General features: G+C 38.0%; 1 protein-coding gene and 1 pseudogene across 1 annotated transcript in view; one reads left to right on the forward strand and one right to left on the reverse strand.

The window, feature by feature from the left end:
* LIN28B (lin-28 homolog B) overlaps positions 1 to 25,272 on the forward strand; it is a 131,772-nt gene that overhangs the window by 44,748 nt on the left and 61,752 nt on the right. The gene's annotated exons all lie outside the window — the stretch shown is intronic.
* On the reverse strand, positions 13,005 to 13,316 carry LOC115296384 (annotated as a pseudogene).

Consider the following 25,272-nt stretch of genomic DNA (forward strand, 5'->3'; position numbering starts at 1 on the left):
TGAGAGTGGACACCCCTGTCATGTTCCTGATCTCAGGGGGAAAGCTCTCAGTTTTTCCCCATTGAGGATGATATTAGCTGTGGGCTTTTCATAAACTGCTTTTATAATGTTCAGGTAAGTTCCTTCTATTCCGACTTTCTCAAGGGTTTTTATTAAGAACGGGTGCTGTATTTTGTCAAATGCTTTTTCTGCATCTATCGACAGGATCATATGGTTTGTATTTTTTCTTTTGTTAATGTGATGTGTCACATTGATGGATTTGCAAATATTGAACCAGTCTGTAACCCAGGAATGAATCCCACTTGATCATGATGGATAATTTTTTAATATGCTGTTGAATTTGATTTGCCAGTATCTTGTTGAGTATTTTTGCATCTGTATTCATTAAGGATATTGGACTGTAGTTCTCTTTTTTTGCTGGGTCTCTGGTTTGGTTTTCAAGGGGATGCCAGTTTTGTAGAATGAGTCTGGAAGTTTTACTTCTATTACCATTTTTTGGACTAGTTTGAGAAGAATGAGTATATTAGCTCTGCTTTAAATGGCTGGTAGAATTCTCCTGGGAAGCCGTCTGGCCCTGGGCTCTTATTTGTTGGGAGATTTTTGATAACAGATCAATTTCTTCACTTGTTTTCGGTCTATTCATGCTTTCTATCTCTTCGCGTTTGAATTTTGGCGGTGCATATTCATTTAAGAATTTATTCATTTCTTCTAGGTTGTCCAGTTTGTTGGCATATAATTTTTCATAGTAATCTCTGATGATTGCTTCTATTTCTAAGGGATTGGTTGTAATAGATCCTTTTTCATTCATGATTTTGTTTATCTGGGTGTGCTCTCTTTTCTTTCTGAGGAACCTGGCTAGAGGTTTATCAATTTTGTTTACTTTTTCAAAGAACCAACTCTTGGTTTCATTGATCTGTTCAGCTGTTCTTTTGGATTCTATATTGTTTATTTCTGCCCTGATCTTTATTAGTTCTTTTCTTCTGCTGGGTTTGTGTGCTCTTGCTGCTCCCCTTCTAGTTCCAGTAGGTCCTCTGTTAGATGTTTAATTTGCACTTTTTCTAGTTTCTTGAAATTGGCCTGGATTGCAATATACTTTCCTCTTAGGACTGCCTTTGCTGTATCCCAGAGATTTTAGATTGTTGTATTTTCCTTTTCTTTTGTTTCCATATATTTTTTAATTTCTTCTCTAATTGCCTGATTAGCCCAATCATTGTTTAGTAGGGTGGTTTTTAACCTCCACATTTTTGGAGGTTTTCCAGACTTTTCCTGTGGTTAATTTCAAGTTTCATAGCATTGTGATCTGAAAGTGTACATGGTATAATCTCTTTGCTTATACTTATGGAGGGCTGCTTTATGCCCCAGTATGTGACCTGTCTTGGAGAATGTGCCATTTGCACTCGAAAAGAAGGTGAATTTCCTAATTTCAGGATTTGGAGTTCTAATTATATCTGTCAACTCCATCTGTTCCAGTGTGGTGTTCAGTTCCATTGTTTCTTTAGTGATTTTCTGTCTGGTTGATATATCCATTGCTGTCAGTGGAATATTAAAGTTCCCTGCAGTTAGCACATTCTTATCAATAAGATTGTTTCTGTCTGTGATGAATTGTTTTATGTATTTAGGTGCTCTGAATTTGACACATAGATATTTATAATTGTTAACTCTTCCTGATGGAGAGACTCTGTAATTATATAATGTTCTTCTTCATCTCTTGTTACTGCCTTTACTTTAAAGTCCAGTTTGTCTAATATAAGTATGGCTACTCCAGCTTTCTTTTGGCTTCCAGTCGCATGGTAGATATTTCTCCATCCCTTTACTTTCAACCTGAAGGTGTCTTCGGGTCGAAAATGAGTCTCTCATAGACAGCAAATAGATGGATTTTGTTTTTTTATCCATTCTGCTACCCTGTGTCATTTGGTTGGAGCATTCGGTCCATTTACATTCCGTGTTATTATTGAAAAATGTGGGTTTAGAGTCATTGTTTTCTCCTTAGAATTCATGTTTATAGTGGTGTCTCTGGCACCTTGTATTCTTTGCAACATATCCCTCATAGAGTCCATCTTATGATTTCTTGTAGGGCTGGTTTGGTGGTGATGAATTCTCTCAGTTTTTGTTTATTTGGGAACACTTTTATCTCTCCTTCTATTTTGAATGACTGGCTTGCTGGATAACGGATTCTTGGCTGCATGTTTTTTCTGTTCATTACATTGAAGATTTCCTGCCATTCCTTCCTGGCCTGCCAAGTTTCATTAGATAGGTCTGTAACCACTCTGATAGCTTTCCCTTTGTATGTAAGGGCTCTTTTATTACTAGCTGCTTTCAGAATTCTCTCTTTATCTTTATATTTTGCCAGTTTCACTATGATATGTCGTGGCGAAGGTCGATTCAAATTACGTCTTAAAGGGGTTCTTTGTGCCTCTTGAATTTGAATGTCTATTTCTTTCCCCAGATTTGGGAAATTCTCCATTATAATTTGGTCTAGTATCCCTTCACGCCCTTTCTCTCTGTCTTCCTCTTCTGGAATTCCTATGACACGGATGTTGTTCCATTTGATTGTATCACTCAGGTCTCAAATTCTCCTTTCCTGCTCCTCGATAAGTTTCTCTCTCTTTTTCTGCTTCCCGTTTTGCTATAACTGTAATTTCTAATTCACCTATACTTCTCTCTGCCTCTTCAGTCCTTGAGGTGGCTGCCTCCATTTTGTTATTCATCTCATTTATAGCCTTTTTAAACTCGTCACACCTATTTTCAAAGTTCCTAGTCATTGTCTCAGTTGCTTCTTTGATGATTTTTTCGACCCCAGCAATTAATTTTATGATAAGTTTTTTAAATTCTTGATCCAGTTTGTTGTCTAGATCTGCCTTGAGCACTTCTGTGGCTGTGATTTCTTTCTTGAGGTTCTTCAGGGTAGAGTTCCTTTGTTTTGTCATTTTTGCTAGTTTTCTGTTTCTTTTCATCTTTCGGAAGCTCTTTGTGCACTGAGCACCTGTTAATATTGCTCTGTTAAAGGAGGCTTATTGACTGTCCAGGGCCTGTCATTTCAGGAAGTATTCTTTTAATGGTGTCTCTTAGTTTCTCTTGTTGTGCATTTGAATATATTATTTCTCTATTCAGCAATATTAGGAACTTGCCGTCATGCACACTTTGGCTTGTTTCTTGGGGCAGCCCTAAAAGGGAAAACAGACAGACAAACACAGAGGGAACAGTAGCACACAAGTGCACAGACAAATCATACAAACCAGCAAATTAAAAGGGGGAATGGAAGGAAATAAAATGGAGAGGAAAGATTGAAAAGAAAAAAAAACAAAGGGGTGCAGAGACAACAAAGGACAATGGACAGTCTAAAAGTGTATGACCGGGGTGCCTGGGTGGCTCAGTCAGTTAAGTGGCCGGCTTTGGCTCAGGTCATGATCTCACAGTTCGTGGGTTTGAGCCCCGCGTTGGGCTCTGTGCTGACAGGTAGCTCAGAGCCTGGAGCCTGCTTCAGATTCTGTGTCTCCCTCTCTGTCTGACCCTCCCCTGCTCGCGCTGTCTCTCTCTGTCTCTCAAAAATAAATAAAAGACATAACAAAAAATAAAAAATAAATAAATAAAAGTGTATGACCAGTTGAGGGAGAGATAAGGATGAGATATGGGAGAATATATCTGGATTGCAAGAAAGAAAAAAAACGAAAATAAAAAGAAAGAAAAAGTGAGAAGGGAGAAAGGAAAATAAGGAGTAAGAATTAAAAAAAATTTTAAAGTAATAAAGGTAATAGTAATAAAAAATAAGTACCAAAAAAGTGAAAAGGAAACAAAGCAGCAGCAGCTCCCCCTCGAGGATAGGCGTGGTTTCGTGTAGTAGGTCTTGAGGGCTGCTCTCAGAGGCCCCCACCTTGGTGGCTGCAGAGCGTATAATGGTGGTGCTCCAAGCTCTGCTGGAACTACGCTCTTTAGGCCAGTCTAATGAGTCTGATATCCTTGTGCTGCACTTGAGCCAAGTTGTATTTTCCAGGTCCGCCTCGTTTCAAAATATTAGTCCATGCACTTTTATGCTACCACAGATGAGATGTACTTGCTCTGGTGGCTGGCTTCTTAGCCAGGATCTTGTAGGAGGAGGGTGCAGTTTCTCTAGGCGCTGGCAGGGATTTGTGCTGCCACTGCCGGAGGAAATGTGCAAGCCCTCACAGACACCACCGCAGACTCTCAGCCCCCTGCCAGGATAGCGATTGTGTAGGGGGAGGGATCAAGTTTCTCTTGGTGCCAGCCGGGATTTGTGCTGCCGCTGCCTGAGGTGAGGTGTGCTGCCTGAGGTGAGGTGTGCGGCAGGAGGCGATGTGCATCCCCGAACAGGCACCATTGCCAACTCCCAGCCTCCAGCCAGGATTGCGATCACATTGGTGGAGGGATCAGTTTCTCTTGGCGCGGCCCGATTCTCGCTGCTGCTGCCTGAGGCACCAGGAGTTGCAAGAAATGAGCTGCGTTCACCTGCAGCCAATGTGCGAGCCCCGGCCTCCAGTGCCGCCATCTCCCTGTCAGGATCGCCTAGGGGGTGCGGCCTATTTTTTTACTGTTGGCACCCAGAATTCTGGATTCACCTGGCCAGGGATGGAGGCCAGTGCTGGAGGCGAGATGCACCGTGGAAATGAGGTGCATACTCCCAGTCTCGCTGCCAAGGCTGAAGTGAGTGCTCCTGGCCGCCACAGCCACCAGTTCCCTTTCTGGATGGCGCAGGGCTAGAAGCTGTTTTTTCCGTTGTGCCACCGGGATTTGGGATTTGGGCTACCTAGCAGTTATATATGGAGTGAGAGTTTCTCTCTTCAAGCAGGGTAAACATTCTTTATCTCTTCCCTAGAGAAAGTACTATGAGCGTGCTCAGTTTCACTTTCTCTTCCCTTTTGTCTCTCAGGGGTTCCGCACACTTGCCCCATGTTGGGCTAGGATTCCCACCTCCCCTGCCTGTCTTGGGTTGGCCCGTTTTCCAATCTCCCTAGTTCGCTCTCACTCACTCGGGCATCTTTGAGGTTGTCTTCTTTCTGGAGTCTGCATTTTCTCTTTCCGCTCTTGCAGCTGAGAGTAATATCCTTTTCAGTTTGATAGATGGGGCAGACGAAGTTTACAGAGCTCCCTTCCTCTCCGCAATCTTGGTTCCTTCCCTCTCCGCCATCTTGCCTCCCTACCTCTCTGCCATCTTGGCTCTCTCTCCCATATTATTTTTTTTCTGAGTTATTTAGAGAACAGCTCTAAATAAAACTCTGAACATCTCTGAAAAAATTCTGAAGAATTCTGAATAAAAAAATGAAGGAAAGAGGAAAATATTCTTTTATTCAGAAGTGGGAGCAAAATTACATAGCATGGTTATTTTCGAGAGAGCAAAGTTCTGTTATTTAGGTCAAAGAAGGGGAGGTCATGGGAAAGGCACATCACATTTAGCAGGTGTCTAGTAAAGTTGAGATACAGTGTAGTGCAAGTTTGTTATTCTGTTTCACTTTATATTTATCTGGGTTAAATATTATGTCATTATAAAATGAGAATATTGGGGGCACCTGGGTGACCCAGTCATTGTGTGTCTGACTTCAGCTCAGGTTATGATCTCACAGTTCATGAGTTTGGGTCCTGCATTGGCTGACAGCTCAGAGCCAGGAGCCTGCTTTAGGTTTTGTGTCTCCCTCTCTCTCTGCCCCTCCCCTGTGGTCACTCACTGTCTTTCTCTCTCTCTCCCTCTCTCTCACTTGTTTTATTTTTAAAGCTTTAAAATTATTCTCTTCCAGTTTATATCCCTGATTTTATGTGTTTTCTTAGCTTTTGAACACAATTTTACTATTGAGTTAGTAGCCATTGTTTAATTTGTTTATATATATATATATTTTTTTTTTTGCTGTGAATTAACAAATCAGTTACTTGTTTACTTAGTTCTCTTTTGTGCCAGGCATAGTATTAGTTACTTTGGATACAAAGTCGTATTAAGTCATGGGCTCTGTCTTCAAGAACTCTGTAGTTCAGAATAGGAGAAAGAATTTAAATACAGAAGTATATTAAAGTGATGTAGTTGCTGTCAGGAAAGCTTGTACATTGGAATCAGGAGGATATGCTTGGCTTGTCAAAGTGTTGAAAATATTTTATATGAGGTGAATATTAAGCTGAGCCTAATGAGAGAGGAGTAGTTGTCAGACATCTAGAGGATGTGATTCTCATCAGAGGGAGCATTATACCCAATGCCTGGTATTTTTTAGGACACTTCCAATCATTGAGTATGACTGAAGGCGGGAGGTGGGGAGAGGTAGAAGTTTTGGCCTTGAACATGTTGATGCTAGGGAGCCACTGAAGGATTTTAATGGATTTTAAGTCATTGAAGAATTTAAAGCAGGGAACTAACCTGAGCAGATTTTTACTCTAAATGGTTTCTATTGCAGAGTTGTATGGAGGATAGATTTGAGAGAGGTAAGAGAACAAGAGTTCTGGAGAGGTCAGTAGGAACTTCATGAAGGTGATAATACTAGACATCATCTGGAAGAGGAGAGATGTTAAGAAAAACATGAGAAATATTCAAAACTTGGTAAACTGATAGTTGTGGAAGGTGAGAGAAGGGGAAGTATGTGAATTATTATTAGATTTCTGACATGGGTGCTTGAGTGGTTGGGTTAGACACAAGGATGGAAGTTTATAGCAGGAGAAGGACTGTTGAGTTGTTTTAGCAAGGGGGAATGTGATGGTCCTATGACCATCCGTTTGATATCCATGTGAGTTTTAGAAGAGAAGTCTGGATTATAGTTACAGGCTTACATAAAAGTCATCAGATGTACATGGTTGTGAAAGACAGGTTGGAGAGCATCATAAAAAAAAGAAATAAGGGGGTGCCTGGGTGGCTCAGTGGGTTAAGCATCCTACTTCAGCTTAGGTCATGATCTCACAGTTCTCATGATTCCATGGTTTGTGGGTTCAGAGCCCCACGTTGAGCTCTGTGCTGACAGCTCAGAGCCTAGAGCCTGCTTTGGATTCTGTCTCTTCCTCTCTTGTCTGCCCCACCCCTGCTTATGTTCTGTCTCTCTCTGTCTTTCAAAAATGAATAAATGTTTTAAAAAATTTTTAATAAAACTTAAAAAGAGGAACATAAGGGGGTGCCTGGATGACTTAGTCAAGTGCCCAACTCAGCTCAGGTCATGATCTCTCAAGTCCTGCATTGGGCTCTGTGCTGACAGCTCAGAGTCTGGAGTCTGCTTCAGATCCAGTGTCTCCTTCTTTCTCTGTTCCTCTTTCACTCAACACTAGCTCTCTCTCTTTCAAAAAGAAATAAACATTAAAAAATATTTTTAAAAAAGGAAGGAAATAAGGGTTGAAGAAGAAGATCCAGGAATAGAATTTGGAAAGTACTAGTAAATAAAAGGAATTAGTAACAATCTGCAGCCTTCTCTGTAGTGATAAAAAGGTATAAATATTTGAATCCATAAGGAGCTTATCATTTTTTTATTATTGAAGTAGATTTAACAAACTGTTACATTTCAGTTGTACAATTAAATGATTTCAATAATTTTATATTTATTCAATACTCATCACAGTGACTGTACTCTTAAGCTACTTACCTTTTTTATGAAATGAAGGAACAAATATATATGTGCTTGTAATGAAAAAATTACTTAACATATAAGTTAAATGCATGAAACATAATATGAACTGTAATAAATACTGAAACTAAAAACAGCTTGGTGTTAGAACATAAAAAGAGACTTTTTGGATAGGTGTTTTGCAGGGCGCCTGGGTGGCTTAGTTGGTTAAGCATCCGACTTTTGATCTCAGCTCAGGTTATGGTCTTATGGTTTGTTGGTTTGAGCTTATGTCAGGTTCTGGGCTTGTCGCACCAAGCCTGCTTGGGATTCTGTCTCTCCCTCTCTCTGCCCCTCCCTCTTCTCTCACTCTTTCTCAAAATAAATAAATAAACTGAAAAAAAGTTACATGTTTTGAATAAGATTAAAATAAAAATGAAACCATTATAGGAACTAATAGTATTGTTAATAATAAACATGTAAAAAATGGCATCAGGAACACACCTGAATCAGACATAATTGGATTTATTAACTTGTGGCACTGAGGGACATGGCACATGTGGAACCTTGAACCATCTCAGTGAGAAGGTGTTAGAAAGGACTTACAGGAATTGGGTTTATGTTAAGTGATTTGGGGGAAGGTCAAGAAAGCAGGGGATTTGGGGCACCTGGGTGGCTCAGTCTGTTAAGCGGCTGACTTCAGCTCAGGTCATGATCTCACAATTCGTGGGTTCGAGCCCCGAATCTGGCTTTTTGGGCTGACAGCTCAGAGTCTGGAGCCTGCTTTGAATTCTGTGTCTCCCTCTCTCTCTGACCTTCCCCCACTCATGCTCTGTCTCTCTCTGTCTCAATAAATAAAGCATTTAAAAAAATTTTAAAAAAGAAAGCAGGGGGTTTGTGCCTTCAAAAAGCAAGAGTAATTCTGTTGTTGAGTATTTTAATAATTTCTATCTAGAAGGTAGGAAGAACATGGTGGGGCTAAAACTAGAATTGGTAAGGAAGCAGATATATTAACCAGAAAAAGGGAGTGTTTGACCATTTCTTGGTTTGGTCAGTGCTGTTTTTGTCTCTGTTCAGATAAAGTCAGAGTGGTCTTGTCTAATGTTGGGTATTTTCTGAAATTGTTTATCTTCCAAATAAAAGTTATGTTATGAGCACATTGGCATAGCTCTGAGCGTCAAGTCAACTCCCAGCAACACAAGACCTGACTGATAGTGAGGGGTCAACTCCCTGGCTGTCAGGAGCTACTTTCGTCTTTCATAGTCTCCAACAGCCGGAAGAGAATTCAGAAAAGGCTTCTTGACAGAGATGAATAAGTGTTGGGTATTGTTAGGTGGTGATCTAGTATGTTTGTAGTTGGGATACAGTAAGGAAAGTAAGTAAGGGAGCTTTGGAAGGGTGGAAAGGTAAGGAGAGACAAACTGATTAATGATTTCTAAATGACCAACTTTGCATATAGTTTAGGTAGATTCCTGACCCAGATTATGGTACAATGAAATTAATGTTTGTGGACAATACAATTGCCTTTTAAAATTGTTAAATATCTAAAAATGATTTTCTTAATTCTTAATTTTTTTATTTTAATTAGGCTCAATGCCCAATTTGGGGCTCAAACTCCTGACCATTAAGATTAAAATTCATGTGTTTCCCACCTGAGCCAGCTAACCACCTCTCTAAAATAATGATTTTATTGTATTTTATTTTTTAATTATTATTTATTTATTTTGAGAGAGAGAAAGAGCTCAAGCAGGGGAGGAGTAGAGGGAGAGGGAGAAAGAGAATACCAAGTAGGCTCTGCACTGTCAGCACAGAGCCCAGTGAGGGGCTCAAACCCATGAATCATGGGATCATGAGCTGAGCTGAAACCAAGAGTCAGATGCTTAACCGGCTAACCCACTCAGGCACCCCGAAAACTTACTTTAATGAACATTTTGACTTACCTATAACCCAGAATAAGTATTTTCCTTAAAAATATTTGTCCATATTCTTTTTTACATTGTTACAATTACTATTTTTATATTATGAACTTAAAAATATTTTCTTAATATACCATCATACACTTTAGTCTGTGTTTTTACCTTGTTTGAAGAGATCATTTCAATACTTGTCTGTGAGGCTATTCATTTTCTCAGAAAGGGAAAAACAGTAATATAAAGGAAATAACAGACATTTGGGAGGAAAAATTATCAAGCATCTATCACTGATGAAATGGAGTAAAGGAAGAGAAGAATAAAAAATTTTGAGTCCCTGAAACTGACAAAATTGAACTATTATCTATATGCATAGTTTTCAGTTGGATAATGTATAATAATAAAATAACAACAAAAGTTGGTAACACCCACCAAGACTATTTCTACAAGATATGCTGAAGGTTGCAAAGTATACCTGATTGTTAAAATGAGTTTTAAGTTGAAAGTTTTGGCATTTGTTTACAGTGGTAGATAATGATGAGGGACGCCTGGCTGGCTCAGTCAATAGAGCATGCGGCTCTTGATGTTGTTGTTGTAAGTTTGAGCCCCATGTGGGGTGTAGAGATTACTTAAAAAGAAAATCTTAAAAGAAAAGTAAAAGAAAATAATGAGAGTAGAATTTGCTAGTGGTAAGATGTTCATGCTCATATTGAAATCAGAGTTTATAATCTGCATTTGGCTGGGTTCACATCCTATAAAAATTAGTCTGAATTAGAGAAGGCTGATACTTCCGGGTTTAAGATGCCCAGCATCCCCATTGGTGTTGGCCACTAGCCTTTCATTCTTAATTTATTCCCTTGTGCCTATTTGATAAGGTTGTCTTCTTTAAATGCTTTTGAAAATACTGTCTTATTTGTACACCATAATAAACTATGAAGAGATAGGTTCTCTTATTGGAGAAGCCTGATTGTTGAAAGATTTTTAAAACCTTTTATACTGTAAAATTTAAGTACTTTTATTATCCACTGAATTTGCTTTAACCACATATAGAATTGTTTTAGGTATAATTTATAATATAAGTTAAGTCATACTATAGCAGAATATTAAAATTATATATCTAACTCATGGCCTGTAATTTTAAGAAGTGTTTCATGTTATAAAACTCCATAAGAGAAAAAAACCTAGAAATGCATGAAGTTTATTGCAGTGACTTTATTTTTTTTATTTTTATTTTTTTAATGCTTTTTATTTATTTTTGAGAGACAGAGAGAGACAGTGCGAGCAGGGGAAGGTCAGAGAGAGAGGGAGATACAGAATCCGAAACAGGCTCCAGGCTCTGACCTGGCTGTCAGCACAGAGCCCGACGCAGGGCTCGAACCTACGAACCGTGAGATCTGACCTGAGCTGAAGCCGGATGCTTAACTGACTGAGCCACCTAGGCGCCCCTATTGCAGTGACTTTAAAATAGCATATAATTGAAATCCTGAGAGTATGTTTCATTCTTAAAGCATTACGTACAGCTAAAAAGATGTAAAATTCATTAACATTTTTCATTTTATTTAGATTTTTCAATGTTAAATATTAACAGGGAACATAATTAACAATGAACATAGACCCAAGTAATTCAGATTTAGATGCTTTACTTTATCTAAATGTGCTGTGAAAATACAGGTAATAAAGTTATTATTTGCGATCTAAAATTTTTTTGACCTTCCCCATTTATATTTAACTGCTTGTTTCTCTCCAGATGTACCGTGTCATGTTAAAACTGCATGTATAAAAAATTAATTTGTTATTACTAGTTCATTTCCTCTTAGAATCCAGTATCATTAATCATTACTGATGTTGACACTTAAAGTCAATTTTATATATAGATTACCTATTATTTATAAAAGTAATGATGGCTGTTTTTTAATGAGTGAAATCTTTTATTCCAAATATATTTTAATTTTATGAAGTACAGTTTACTTACTACACAGCAGAGATTCAGACATTTAAGTAAAGTGAGTACATTATTTATAAGTTAAATATGTATAGATCTTCTCATATTAACTATTTGTATCATTAATCAGGCTTAAATCACTTGTAAAAACTTGTTAGGAAATTGGAAGGTTAATGTCTTTGTAGTGTAAAGATGTTTGTGAATTAGTGAGAAAAGCAAGCACCTTTGTTGAAAATGGGCAAAGGACAGGAACATAGAAATTCACAAAAATATAAATATAGAAATTAAAGAAATAGAAGTTTAAAGCAATTTAAAGCAAGGTATTATTAATATTATTTTAATGATAATACCTGATGTTGTGGAAGTTGCAGAGAAATAGTCTCATCTACCTCTGGCAGAGATATATACCAGTACAAGTTTCTACTGTATAATTTGGCAATACATGTCAAAAGCCTGTAAATAGAAACAGATATACACAAAGATTTTTATCATAGCACTTTTTGTAAAAACGAAGAATTGGAAACAACTAAATATTTATCATTAGGTATTAGTTAAATTGTAAACATCCAGTAATGTAGCCAATTTTTTTTTAATGCTGATTTTAAACTTAGATTGTTAAACTGTGTTCAGAAGTATCCTTGATTTCCTCGGAGGTACTTTGAGGAACACTGGGAGAGGAAGAGGCTGAGCACAAGACCATTCTGCTCAACCAGAGCAGCTTTGTATCTGTTCTTTAATATAGAGGTTTCAAATAAGAGTTCGCCTGGAGGAAAGGGTAGGAGGGGATACATTTGGCTGCTAAAAACAGCCCTTAAGTGTTCAGTAAGATGGCAAACAGTGCAACAGCAATTACCTTGCCAAATGAAAAATAGGCATAAATAAATAAATATATAAAATAATGGGTTTAGTTGGGTCTCCGTGTCTAGGAAAAACTGTATCTCTATTATCTACACATATGAGAAAAATGGAAGTTTGTGATAATAATTGCAAAAAAATCATAAAAAAAACCAGTGATCGTTTTCAGGTGAATTTTACTCTTTGTTTTGTTTTGTTTTTGCTTTATTTTTATTTGAGAGAGAGAGAGCGAGCATGAGGAGCAGGGGAGAGGGACAGAAGGTGAGAGAAAATCCTAAGCAGGTTCTCCTCCTAAGGAGCCCTTGCCCTCACTTAAGGCAAAGCCCGACTTGGCATTCAATCTCATGACCCTGGGATCTTGACCTGAGTCAAAATCAAGAGTCGACCACTCAAAGGATTGAGCCACCCAGGCGCCCATTTTGTTTTGTTTTTTAACTTCCTGCATTTCTTTTATTTTTTTTTAATGTTTATTTATTTTGAGAAAAAGAGAGCTTGTGCAAGTGTGCATGAGCAAGGGAGGGGCAAAGAGAGAGAGAGAAAGGGAGAACGAATCCCAGAGACAGACTCTGCACTGTCAGCCAGAGCCTGACGTAGGGGCTCCATCTCATAAACCATGGGAACATAACCTGAGCCCAAACCAAGACTCAGACACTTAACCAGCTGAACCACCCCAGAACCCCTTGTTTTCTTTTTAAAACATATTTCCAATAATTAGTTATTATAAGTTAAGTTGTGATTCAGGATCCCAGGGTAGGGATCACCATGTACCCTGTGCTGCCTTCACAACTCTGGGAGAAGAATGGAGGACAGGTGAGGTGGGATAGAGGCAGTTCCCATCTTCCTAGGAAATGTGCCTTATGCTCAGAGATCATCCTAGGCTGACACCTAGGATATGGGGCAGAGGGACTTGTGTACATGCAGGTAGCATTCACACATGGAGACGTCACCCCTTTAGCATTCATTGTGTTCTCACACTGGTGGAAGTCCAGATAGTTCTGCCAGCAGTTCCTGGTCTCATTCTGGTTGGAGAAGCATCTGTCTGAAAGGAGCAGTCTGGTACCTTTTGATTTTGGTCTTGACGTCTTCTGCCATGGTAGTGACTCCTGAAAGACACCACTGAAACAACTCACAGCTCAATGTCTACCCTCTGTTTTGCTTATTTGTATTTTATAAAATGAACAGGTGCTATATGTGATGAGGTAGGAAAAAAGCAGTAGCCAGTACTTAACAGATATTCTTATTTTATTATTTAAAGTTTATTAGTTTTGAGAGAGAGAACAAGTGCAAGTGGGGGAGGGGCAGAGAGAGAGAGGAAGAGAGAGAATCCCAAGCAGACTCTACACTGTCAGTGCAGAGCCCAATGTGGGCTTAACCAACTGACCCACCCAGGCACCCCATAGATACCTTTAAAATGCTATCACAATTACACGCGAAGTCCCCTTTTAATGTTGGTGTGGTCTAGGTATAAGATTTACTATATGCCAACTGCTGTATTAAGCAGTTGACATACATGGACTCATCTGATTGTTATAATAGCCCTATTTAAGTGGTATTAATATATACAGAGAGCTTAAATAATGAGACCCAAGTCATGCTGCTGATTTCAGCCTACCTTGATGTATCACCTCTTGGTTTCAAAGAATTGCATCTTACTAAACCCCAGTTCCTATTACTAATTCCTACATATTTCAGAAATAGTTTATGTGGTAGATGTAACAACATACATAAGTATATTGACATTTTTTATTTTGCATTTTGTTGGTATTTTCAGGGGTTTTTTTAATCTCATCCTGTTAGTAGCCTTTGATTTACTGTTACTTCACTCATTGCCACCATCATACGCAGACAGGAAACAAGAGGGTCTTACAAGTTGATCAGATGCTCATCTTTACTAAAAACATTTTTGAAACCTGTTCTGTGGTACCCCTGGTGCTAAGTTACTGTGTTTATTTTTAAGCAAGCTGAGCACCACGCATGTATGAATAGGTATAGTGTCTATGTGCTGTGCTTCTGGAACACATACAAATCATTTGCCCTTGGAACATACACAAATCACAGGTTTTTCTACCTCAAGATGGTGGGTTCTTTTGTATTATTTCCTGGTCCAGACTTCCCACTGTCAGTGAGATTTATGTTGGACTTATTTATGGTAGTAACTGATGTGTTGAACCACTCACATGTTCTCTTATCTGTGACCCTGTGGGCCTTTACAGAGGTAGGTGGAAAAGCTAGGAGGAAACTGAGTGCATTCAGAGACCAGTAATCCCTATATATGTGCTTTTTTTTTCAACAGCAGATAGTTCATTTACAAAAAATACTGGTTAGGTTTGGTCAGTGTCAGAAGAAAATTGTCAGGATTTTAAGGGAAAAGAGATTTGTGAAAGAGAAAGGAAGAATTATTAGCAAAGGCAATGCAATATGTTGAACAAATAGATGGAGAATACAGGAGAAAATAAGTATTGGGAAGTGTGCTAATGAAAATACAGAAATTAAAACAGCATTACTGAAAGATGATGACCTAATGACCTAATTCGGGAAATACTATGGTAGCCCTATGAATAAAATTATTCCCTTTCCACATTTTTCGTGATATTAAAATAATAATATCCCTAGCTAGAAGACAGTTTTTTTAGACAAGTATTTAAATATTAGAAAATCTGTATGAAGCACATAAATCCACATGAAGTCATAAATTAATGAAGCCCTTTCCTAAAACTACCTGTGTTTCTTTTCTCTTTGGTTATTTTGTACAATTTATAGTAATGTAAAAATTATTATTTGGTGTATGTGGGACTTTGCCTTACATGTATCTAGTGATTTATCCAGTGAAAGAATTAGAGCTGAGTTATGGAAATTGTTTCATGCCTGGAAAGATCCCCTGGGGCTTTGTGACCCTTCTGTGATCATTGGAGCAGGCTGGGCACTTGAAGAGACTCTCTGATTTTTTTTTTTAGAGGAGGAGGGTTTGTTCATTCTTTGCCCAACCTTGGACTAGTCATAAAGGTTTTCTCCCATGGCATATGGTATCCTGCTCTCTGATACGTAGACTGGAAGATGAAGGTGGTCATCGAGTTAAAACCACTTCAGAATAATGTGATATCTCATAGTCATTACTCTGTGCTAATTTTTTACATTAATATGACTGAATGGTACAGAGATGTAATCTATTTCCACACGTTCTATGAAAAGTAACACTCAGAGGTGCCTAGGTGGCTCTGTTGGTTGAGCATCTGACTTCAGCTCAGATCATGATCTTGGGGTTCATGGGTTCGAGCCCCACATTAGGCTCTGTGCTGACAGCTCAGAGCCTGGAGCCTGTTTGAGATTCTGTGTGTCCCTCTTTCTGTGCTCCTCCCTTGCTCACACCCTGTCTCTCTCTCAAGAATAAATAAAGATTAAAAAAAAAGACAAATACTTCTCAGTAGGTCTCAGAACTTTATGATGTAACTCTAAGACTGTATCCAAGATGGTAGTCACTAGCCTATATGGCTATTGAATTTTAAGTTAATAAAAATTAAATAAAATATTTGGTTCCTCAGTTGCACTAACAGTAATTTAAGTGTTCATTAGTTACGTGTGGCTACTAAGTAGCCACCATCGTAGACAATGCAAATGTAGAACATTTCTATTGGGCATAAAATTCAATTGGTCTGTCCTCTAGAGGAGATACACATGTCTCTTGAGGAGGTCATTGATGTTATTTCATCCATGTCTTTTAAAATGTAAGTTTATTGAAGAAAAATACTTTTTTTCAAGTTGGTTAGAGGTGGTTCTTACAACTTTGACAATATATTACAATGACAATATATTATAATGACAATAGATTTGCAAGTTAGCTAACTTTACTATGAGGAAAGCTTCATTCAGGTTAATCAGTAATACAGATTTACTCTGTTAATCTGTAAAATACTTTAATGTTAGGCTTCTGAGAAACAGCATTACGTAGATAGTGAAAAAGAACACTCACTTTCAATATAGGAAACCTGATCTTGTCCCAGTGCTGCCACTAACTAGTTGTAAGCCTTTGGAAATTTTCCCTCCATATTTATTTTATAATTGGAAATGCTTTTTTTAAATTAAGGTCTGTGCCCAATGTGGGGTTTGAATTCATGACCCCGAGATCAAAAGTTGTATGTTCTACTCACTGAGCCATCCAGGTGCCCCTGGAAGTACCTTTTGACCCCCTTTATTCAATTCACCCATTTCTACTTCTGCCTTTGGGAACCGTTAGTCTGTTCTCTGTATCTGTGAGTTTAGGGTTTTGTTTGTTTTTAAGATTCCACAGATAAGTGAGATCACCGTATTTCTTTTATTATCCAACGTATTTATTTATGCCCTCAGGATCCATCCATGTTGTTACAAATGGCAAGATTTCATTCTTTTTTATGGCTCAGAAGTTATACATATATATATATCACATTTTCTTTATACATTTATTTGTGAGTGAACACTTAGTTTGTTTCTGTATCGTGGTTATTGTAAATAATGCTCTAGTAAACATGAGGGTGTGTAATTATTTTTGTATTAGTGTTTTCATTTTTTTCTGATAAATACCCAGAAATAGAATTTCTGGATCATATGGTAGATATATTTAAAAATTTTTGAGGAAACTCCATACAGTTTTTCATAGTGATTGTACTATTTACATTCTACCTAACAGTGCAGGAGGGTTCCCTTTTCTCCACATCCTCACCAACACTTGTTATCTCTTATCTTTTTGATACAGCCATTCTGACAGGTGTGAAGTGATACCTCATTGTTGTATTGATTTGCGTTTCCCTAATGATTAGTGATGTTGAGCATCTTTTCATGTATCTGTTGGCCATCTGTATGTCTTCTTGGAAAAATGTCCATTCAGATCTTCCATTTTTTTAATCAGATTGTTTTGTGCCATTGAGTTGTATGAATTCTTTGTATATTTCAGATACAAAGTATTAGATAGATGATTTGCAAATATTTTCTCCCATTCAGTGGTTGCCAATTCAACCACTTGAAATGGCTGAAATTGCTTTTTGTTTGTTGTTTGTGTTTTCTTTTGCTGTGCAGAAGCTTTTTAGTTTGATGTAGTCTCATTTGTTTATTTTTACTTTGGTGGCCTTAAGACTTTGGGCATTTAATTATCTAGAGTTAATTTGGGATTTAGTTTCTTCATCTCTAAATTGCAGCTTTCAAGATAATATTTTTAAAACTCTTATAATAGTAATTATCAGTACTCCATTTTCTCAGCCAGAACTTTTATAAAAGACCTGTCGTTTTGAATGGAAGAGACAATACAAAAAGGAAGAAGGTGTGATGAAGCTGCTAAGAGAGTCCTGCCCTTATTCAGAATTACTTTAAGAGACATCACTAGATTGCTACCCTGGAATATGAGAAGGATTCTGTTCATCTTAAGTTGTAATAGCCTATCACAAAATATTACATTCATCATGTTCACTCCTTCTGCATAAAAATCATGATTAGCTTTGGAGTCATGCAGATCTGAATTTAGATAACATTTCTCTGGTCATTAGTTGGGTGGCATTGAATGACTACATAACCTGTCTGCCTTCGTTTCCTATTGGAGGGATGAAATGATGCGTTATCATGATCTTCTAAGAGCTTGCAGCCAATTCAGAGGAATAGACCCATTATTACAGCCATGGTAATCAGAAAGTTTATTATAGATGTATACCACATACTATAAAAACAGAAAAGGACATTATTTAACTGAGACTTGGCCATGGTGGAGAAGGTAGAGAAGAAGAGAGTAGCAGAAGGGAGTTCCAGGGAGAGGGAGGAGTATGCACAGAGACCCCCGGTGCGTGAGGTCTACAGCTAAAGAGTAGAGAAGGAGTGGAAGAGTATGGTAAGAATTAAGCCTGGGAGTATAGGCAGAGGCTAGCAAATAAAGGATTCAGGGTTTAAACTTCATAACGAGCACTGTGGGATCACACTGAAACTCTTTAAGCTTGTATTTATGAGAAGGATAATTTCATGGACATATGTGAGAGAAGGAGCAAATCTGTGCTTTCGAATGTTCACTCTCATGGGAATGTGGAGAATGGATTAAAAGCAAAGACACCATAGGAAGCTGTTTTTTTCCAGTTTAAGTGAGATATGGTGAAGAATTATATTAGGAAAATGGAAGGAAGAGAGCATATTCTATATGTGTTAAGGAAGTAAAGTTAGTATTAATGAATTGTGACTGGTTGATGTGGGGTTGAGGAAGATGGAGGTTCCTTTCTTAAGTAACAGAATGGATGACGGTGACTTTTCATTGGGTAAGGAATACATTAAGAAGAACTGACTAGTAAGATAATATAGTACACTTAAGAGGCTGCACCCCTAAGCCAAATCGACTGGTTTAAAATCCTGGCTTTCCCATTTACTAGCTTGGTGACCATGGGTGTGTTACTTAGTCTCTTGTGTTTTAATTTCTATTATTAGCTTCGTTAAATTGCTGTTGAAGTACAGCTGACATGTGTTGTTATATTTCAAGTGGACGACATAGTGATTCAACAATTCTTTTTTTAATATTTATTTACTTATTTTGAGAGAGAGAAAGTATGAGTGGGGGGAGGGGCAGAAAGAGAGGGAGGGAGAGAGAATCCCAAGCAGGCTGCCCACTCTGCACCAAGCCCAATGTAGCACTCGGTCCCGTGACCCGGGGATCATGACCTGAGCCGAACAAGAGTCCAACGCTTAACCGAATGAGCCACCCAGGTGCCCCATGTTTTGACAATTCTATACGTTATTCAGTGCTCACCACAGTAAATATAGTCACCATACAACATTAAAATATTGACTGTATTCTCTGTGCTGTACTCTTCAACTCTGTGAACAACTGGAAGTTGGGACCTTTAATCCTCTTCACCTACTTCATTAGCTTCATTTACACATGAGTTAATGGGTGTGAAATGCTTAGAGTAACTTCTGGCATGTAAGCACTCTATGTGTTTGCTGTTATTAGTAGAAGATATGAGTTAGTTCACTTTGGGACATAATGAAGGAGAGTCATATGAAAATATGTAGTATGCAGTTAGATATATGAGACTAGAGCTCAGTAGAGAAGTCTGAGCTGGAATAAGGGAAGTTATATAAGTAGTAGTTGAAACTAAGGGAATACAGAGAATATCCCAGGGAAAACAGATACAGTGAAAAGGCCAAAATGGGACATTAGAAACATCAATAATTTAAAAAACCAAGGAAGACGAGCTTATGGATATAACTGAAGGAGAGTGAGTAGAGGCATGAAGAAGAATATTAGGCCTTAGGATCTCAGATGCCAAGAGCAGTGTGGGAGTGTTTAATGTCAAGTGTTATAAAGCTGATAAATATGATAAGATTGAAGAATCCACTGGATTTGCACCAAAGAAGGCCAAAGAGTGACCTTAGAACATTTCTTTAGAGTTTGGTACAAAGGTCACTTTACGAAGGATGGAGGAATAAATGGATCGATCAGGAGCAATTGAAATAGTGCACTTAGATCTCTCTCTCTAATTCTGTTTCTTAAGTTTAGTTTTATCAAATTAATAGTTAAAAAAATCAAATAGCTCCATAAGGCTTAGAAGGAAGAAAGGAAAGGCAAACCTGTACCCCTTTCCTGTCTCTTTCTTTTTTATATTTGAAAGCCAAAATAAAATTGGCTAACTTTTTCTTCTAGTATTTACTGCTGTGTTTCATAAACTACTAGGTATTTACCCAAAGAATACAAAAATACTAATTCAAAGGTATACATGTACCCTTATGTTTATAGTAGTAGCATTATCTACAACAGCTAAACTATGGAAACAGCCCGAGTGTCCGTCAACTAATGAATGTGTAAAGAGGATGTGGTTTTATATATACAGTGGAATATTACTGAGCCATAAAAAGAGTGAAATCTTGTCATTTGCAACAACATGGATGGAACTAGAGTTATGATAAGCGAAATGAATCAGTCAGAGAAAGGTAGATACTATATAATTTCACTCATGTAGAATTTAAGAAACAAAACAAATGGGCAAAGGGAAAAAAGAGAGGCAATCGAAGAAACAGATTCTTAACTATAGAGAACAGATGATTATCAGAGGGGAGGTGGATGGTGGGGGATGGGTTAAATAGGTGATGGTTATGGGAATTAAGGAGTGCACTTACTATGATGAGCACAGGGTGATGTATGAAAGTGTTAAATTATTATAGTATTCCCCTAAAACCAATATAACACTGTGTGTTAAGTAACTGGAATTAAAATAAAAGCATGAGGGGCGCCTAGGTGGCTCAGTTAGGTGTCCTACTCTTGATTTTGGCTCAGGTCATGATCTCACGGTTCCTGGGATCAAGCCCCCAGTAGGGCTGTTTGGATTCCTCTCTCTCCCTCTCTTTCTGCCCCTTTCTCACTCATTCTCACTCACTCTCTCTCTCTCAGTTTTAAAATACTTTAAAAACTAAAACAGAGATTTATATATTTTACACTACCTCTTTCCGTTTTTTTTCCCTTTTTTAAATTTAAAGTTCTGTTCGTTGACATACAGTGCAATATTGGTTTCAGGAGTAGAATTCAGTGATTCAGTCACTTACATTCAACACCCAGTGCTCATAAGGGCCCTCCTTAGTACCCATCACACATCTAGCTCGTCTCCCACCCACCTGCCTCTGTCAACCCATAGTTTGTTTCTATCATTAAGAGTTTCTTGTGGTTTGTTTCCCTCTCTCTCTTCCCTTATTCATAAAAAGAAAGTTCACAATTTTTGGTTAAATTAATATTTAGTACTCACTTTATTGTAGCTACATATATGTTTACAGAGGAATCACAATATATTGTCATTTCTTTTCCTTTTTTAAAAACAGCTTCTACAGTTGATAATTGCCTTTTATTTCTTTATATTTTGCTTAATTTTCTATGTATGTGTCATTAACCTGTCTCCAAAATTTCAGCAGAACTGGAAGGCTCCTCAGTAGCTTCAAACCTCCCAGAACATCTGCCAAATCCACCCCCACCCCGCCCCTGGCCCTTGGTGCATCTCTCCTAGAGCTTACCACGGTCTTGCTCTAGCATAAACTTTGTTGTTCTGTGCAGGCCTGCTGGAGAGCTGTTGTCCCCATGCTTTCCTTTACTCTCATCTTGGGAATTTTCTTTGCTTCTTTACTGTGATTTCTGGATCTCATGTCTTCATCTTGTTTTTTTCTCCCTGTTTTGATGGAGAACCTTCTTAAACTGCTTCTTAAGAAAAGGAGTACTAAGGAGGTAAAGTTTTCAAGACTCTGGGATAGTTTGGCTAGATACAAAATTCATATAGAAATGCTTTTTTTCAGGGGTCACGGGGGTGGCTCAGCCAGTTAGGTGTCCTACTTCGGCTCAGGTCATGATCTCTGGTTTGTGGGTTTGAGCCCTGTGTCAGGCTCTGTGCTGATGGTTTGGAGCCTAGAGCCTGCTTTGAATTCTGTGTCTCCCTCTTTCTCTGCCACTCCCCCACTCATACTCTTTCTCTCTCTGTCGTTCAAAAATAAGTAAATAATTTTTTAAAAATTAAAAAATAAAAGAAGTGCTTTTTCAGCAGGTTTGAAAATATTTTTTTCTATTTTCTTCCAGTGTTCAATGTTGCTGTTCAAAAGTCAGATTCTATCTTGATTCTTACTTCTTTTTATAAGAGCCCACCATTTTCTTTTCTTTCGCCTTAGAAGCTTTTAAGTTCCTTTCCTCCCACCAAACTTCAGTTGTTGAGGTTTTACTGTGATGTGCAACAGTTTTTAAAGTAATTTTTTAAATGACTTGATCTTTTCAATGTGAAAACGTGTGTCCTTCTCCTCTTGGAACTATTATTCTTAAAAAAATTTTTTTTTATGTCTTTATTTTTAATTTTGAGAGAGAGAGTCAGAGTATGAGGCGGGGAGGGGCAGAAGGCAAGGGAGACACAGAATCTGAAGCAGAGCTGTCAGCTTGGAGCCCGATGTAGGGCTCGAACCCACGGACTGTGAGATCATGACCTGAGCTAAAAGTCAGACACCCAACCTACTGAGCCACCCAGGCGCCCTGGAACTATTATTCTTAATAAGGCTTTTTCCTTTCTTAATTCTTTCTTTCTTTAACTCTTACTGTTGGATGCTGTATTTTATTTTAAGCCTTTCACTCTTATTGTCGTTTTTGCCTTCATGCTCTTTTGGAATATGCAATCAATTTTCTAACACTCCTATTGAATTTTTCCTAGTAATATACTCAATTTTCAAGAGCTCCTTCTTGTTTTCAGGAGAATCCAAAGTAGTTTCATGGATGCAGCGTAATCTTTTATCTATCTGAGGATGCTAATTGCAGTTTCTAATGATTTCTTCTCCTTATATCATCTTATTTCTTCCAGGCTCTTTTTTGTTTGCTTGTTTTGGCTCTTTTCTTCAATGTTGAAGTGTCTGATGATTCTTGGCTGTTCGTTTTTAAGAGTGACTGAGATACTTTGTTATGTGACAGTTTTACTAAATGCATTGATGCCACATAGCAGGGTATGCCATCCAGCATAATTTTCCTTCCATTTGGCAACCTGTAAGATAATGCCAGATATTTTAAGTTTTGGATATGGCCACAGCTCACTTCTAGATTCTCTTTGTCTGTACAACCCAGGAAATTTTAGGTTGTGTTATGGTAAAAACAATCTGAAATTTTCAGTAGCATACACAGGGAAAGTTTTCTCTCTCTCAGACTACATGTGCAATGTGGTCTGCAGTGCCTTCCTTCTACTCATGATCCTCATATCAGGACTCAGACAAATGGAGGCTCCCTTATGAAACCTTCTTGTAAAATTGTTGAGGCAGGAAATGGGAATAGGGCAGATTGTGTACTATCTCTAAAAGTGTCTACAAAAAAATGTACTTGTCATCTATACTCACATTTTCATTAGCATGTCACGTGACCATGCCTGATTTAAAATGCAGAGTGAAGTGCAGGCCTACTTGCCTTGGAGGAGAGGGCAACCAGAATATTTGTAGCATCTGAAATGGTGGTTACAGTGGCATTCCAATAATGCATATTCTAGAATTCCTTTATGCTCTTGCTATTTTAATGACTTTTGCAATATTTGTATCTTCCAAGAATGAGATGTCTGAGTAACCTTCCAGCTTCAATATCTATGGCTGTACGACCTAAAAAGTGCCACTCACCCCTCACAACTTATTGAAAATTACTGTGTTCAATAAATATGATGGAGGGGCACCTGGATGGTTCAGTTGGTTAAGCGTCCAGCTTTGGTTCAGGTCATGATCTCACAGTTCATGGGTTCAAGCCCCGTGTCGGGCTCTGTGCTGACAGCTAGCTCAGAGCCTGGAGGCTGCTTCAGATTCTGTGTCTCCCTCTCTCTCTGACCCTCCCCTGTCTCTGTCTCTCAAAAATACATAAAGAAAACAATAAATAAAAAAATATGGTGGAAATAAAAACAATATTCCGTAAAAGATGGGAGCTGGTTTTCTCAGTAGCAGTTTCTTTTTTACAAAAAGATTTGATAGCTTGACAGCATTGTAAGACAATTTTGTTTGTGTGGTGAATCACTGGCAATATTTAAAAAGTATTTGCATCCTTGAATTATAAATGCCTAGTTGGGAGGTTTTAGATGACCAGATACCTCAGCTATTTTAAATGGTATTCTTGGCTGAAAGTGAACATGTATATTTTTAAATATATCTTAAAATTTCCTTTTAAGTTATCCTGTGTTGTCATTCAAAAAAATTCTTCAAATATGTCAGAACCCTTCTGTCAGGTAAAATTTCAGTTACATTTAGAGTTGCCTGGGTAGCTCAGTCAGTTAAGTGCCTGTGTCCAATTCTTGACTTTGGCTCAGGTCATGATTTCATGGTTGTGAGATGGAGCCATGTTTTGGGTTCTACGCTTAGCATGGAGGCCATTTGGGATTCTTTCTCTCTCTCTCTCTCTCTCTCTCTCTCTCTCTCTCTCTCTCTCTCTCTGCATCTCTCCTCCATTTGTGTTGTCTCTCTCAAATAAAATAAAATAAAATAAAGTAATTCAGTTGCATTTATTTTATTTTGTGCTTTATGTTCAAACTTAGTTTTAGTTTTATTCTTGACATTAACTTTGTAAGCCTAGTAACATTGTAAAAAACCACATTGCTAAATCTAAACGTTTTCTCTATCCATACCTCTTTTCTCTCATATTCAATTTAGTAGATTAACTTTTTAAAGTTTAATTTTTTATTGAGAGAATGAGCAAGTGGGGGAGTGAGAGAGAGGGAGAGAGAGAATCCCAAGCAGGCCCTGTGCTGTGAGCGCATAGCCTGATGCACGGCTTGAATTTTCAAACCATGAGGTCATGACCTGAGCCGAACTCAGACACTTCACTGAGTGAGCCACCCAGGTGTCCCTAGTAGGTTAATTTTAAATGATATAATTTGAGGGGCCTCTGGGTGGCTCAGTTGGTTAAACGTCTAACTTCAGCCCAGGTCATGATCTCAGTTATTGGATTCAAGCCATACATTGGGCTCTGTGCTGACAGCTTGGAGCCTACAGCCTGCTTCAGATTCTGTTATCTCCCTCTCTCTCTCTCTCTCTCTCTCTCTCTCTCTCTCTCTGCCCCTCCCCTGCTTATGCTCTGTTTCTCTCTCTCTCAAAAATAAATAAACATTTTTAAAAAATTAAAAAGAATACATGATATAATTTTATATTCTAAACCACTAAATTATTCAGTTTACACTTAAAAAAATTTTTATTTTCATTTCTTTTTATTTGAAAATGACATTGCCTCTTATCATTAATCATACAAATACCTTGCTTAAAATTTCATTATTTGAAATACATGAATGTTTGAAACATTTTTATTTTTTTCTTAAATGTTTAAATGTTTTTTTATTTATTTTTGACAGACAGAGAGAGAGAGCATGAGCAAAGGAGTGTCATACAGAGGAGGTACAGAATCTGAAGACAGGCTCCAGGCTTTGAGCTAGATATCAGCACAGAGCCTGATAGAGAATCCGGAGCAGGCTCCTCCACACTGTCAGTGCAGAACCTGATATGGGGCTTGAACCTACAGAACCATGAATGAGATCATGACCTGAGCCAAAATCAGGAGTCAGATGCTTGACCAACCTAGCCACCC

Source organism: Suricata suricatta, chromosome 7 (genome assembly GCF_006229205.1).
Source record: "Suricata suricatta isolate VVHF042 chromosome 7, meerkat_22Aug2017_6uvM2_HiC, whole genome shotgun sequence".
Taxonomy (NCBI): domain Eukaryota; kingdom Metazoa; phylum Chordata; class Mammalia; order Carnivora; family Herpestidae; genus Suricata; species Suricata suricatta.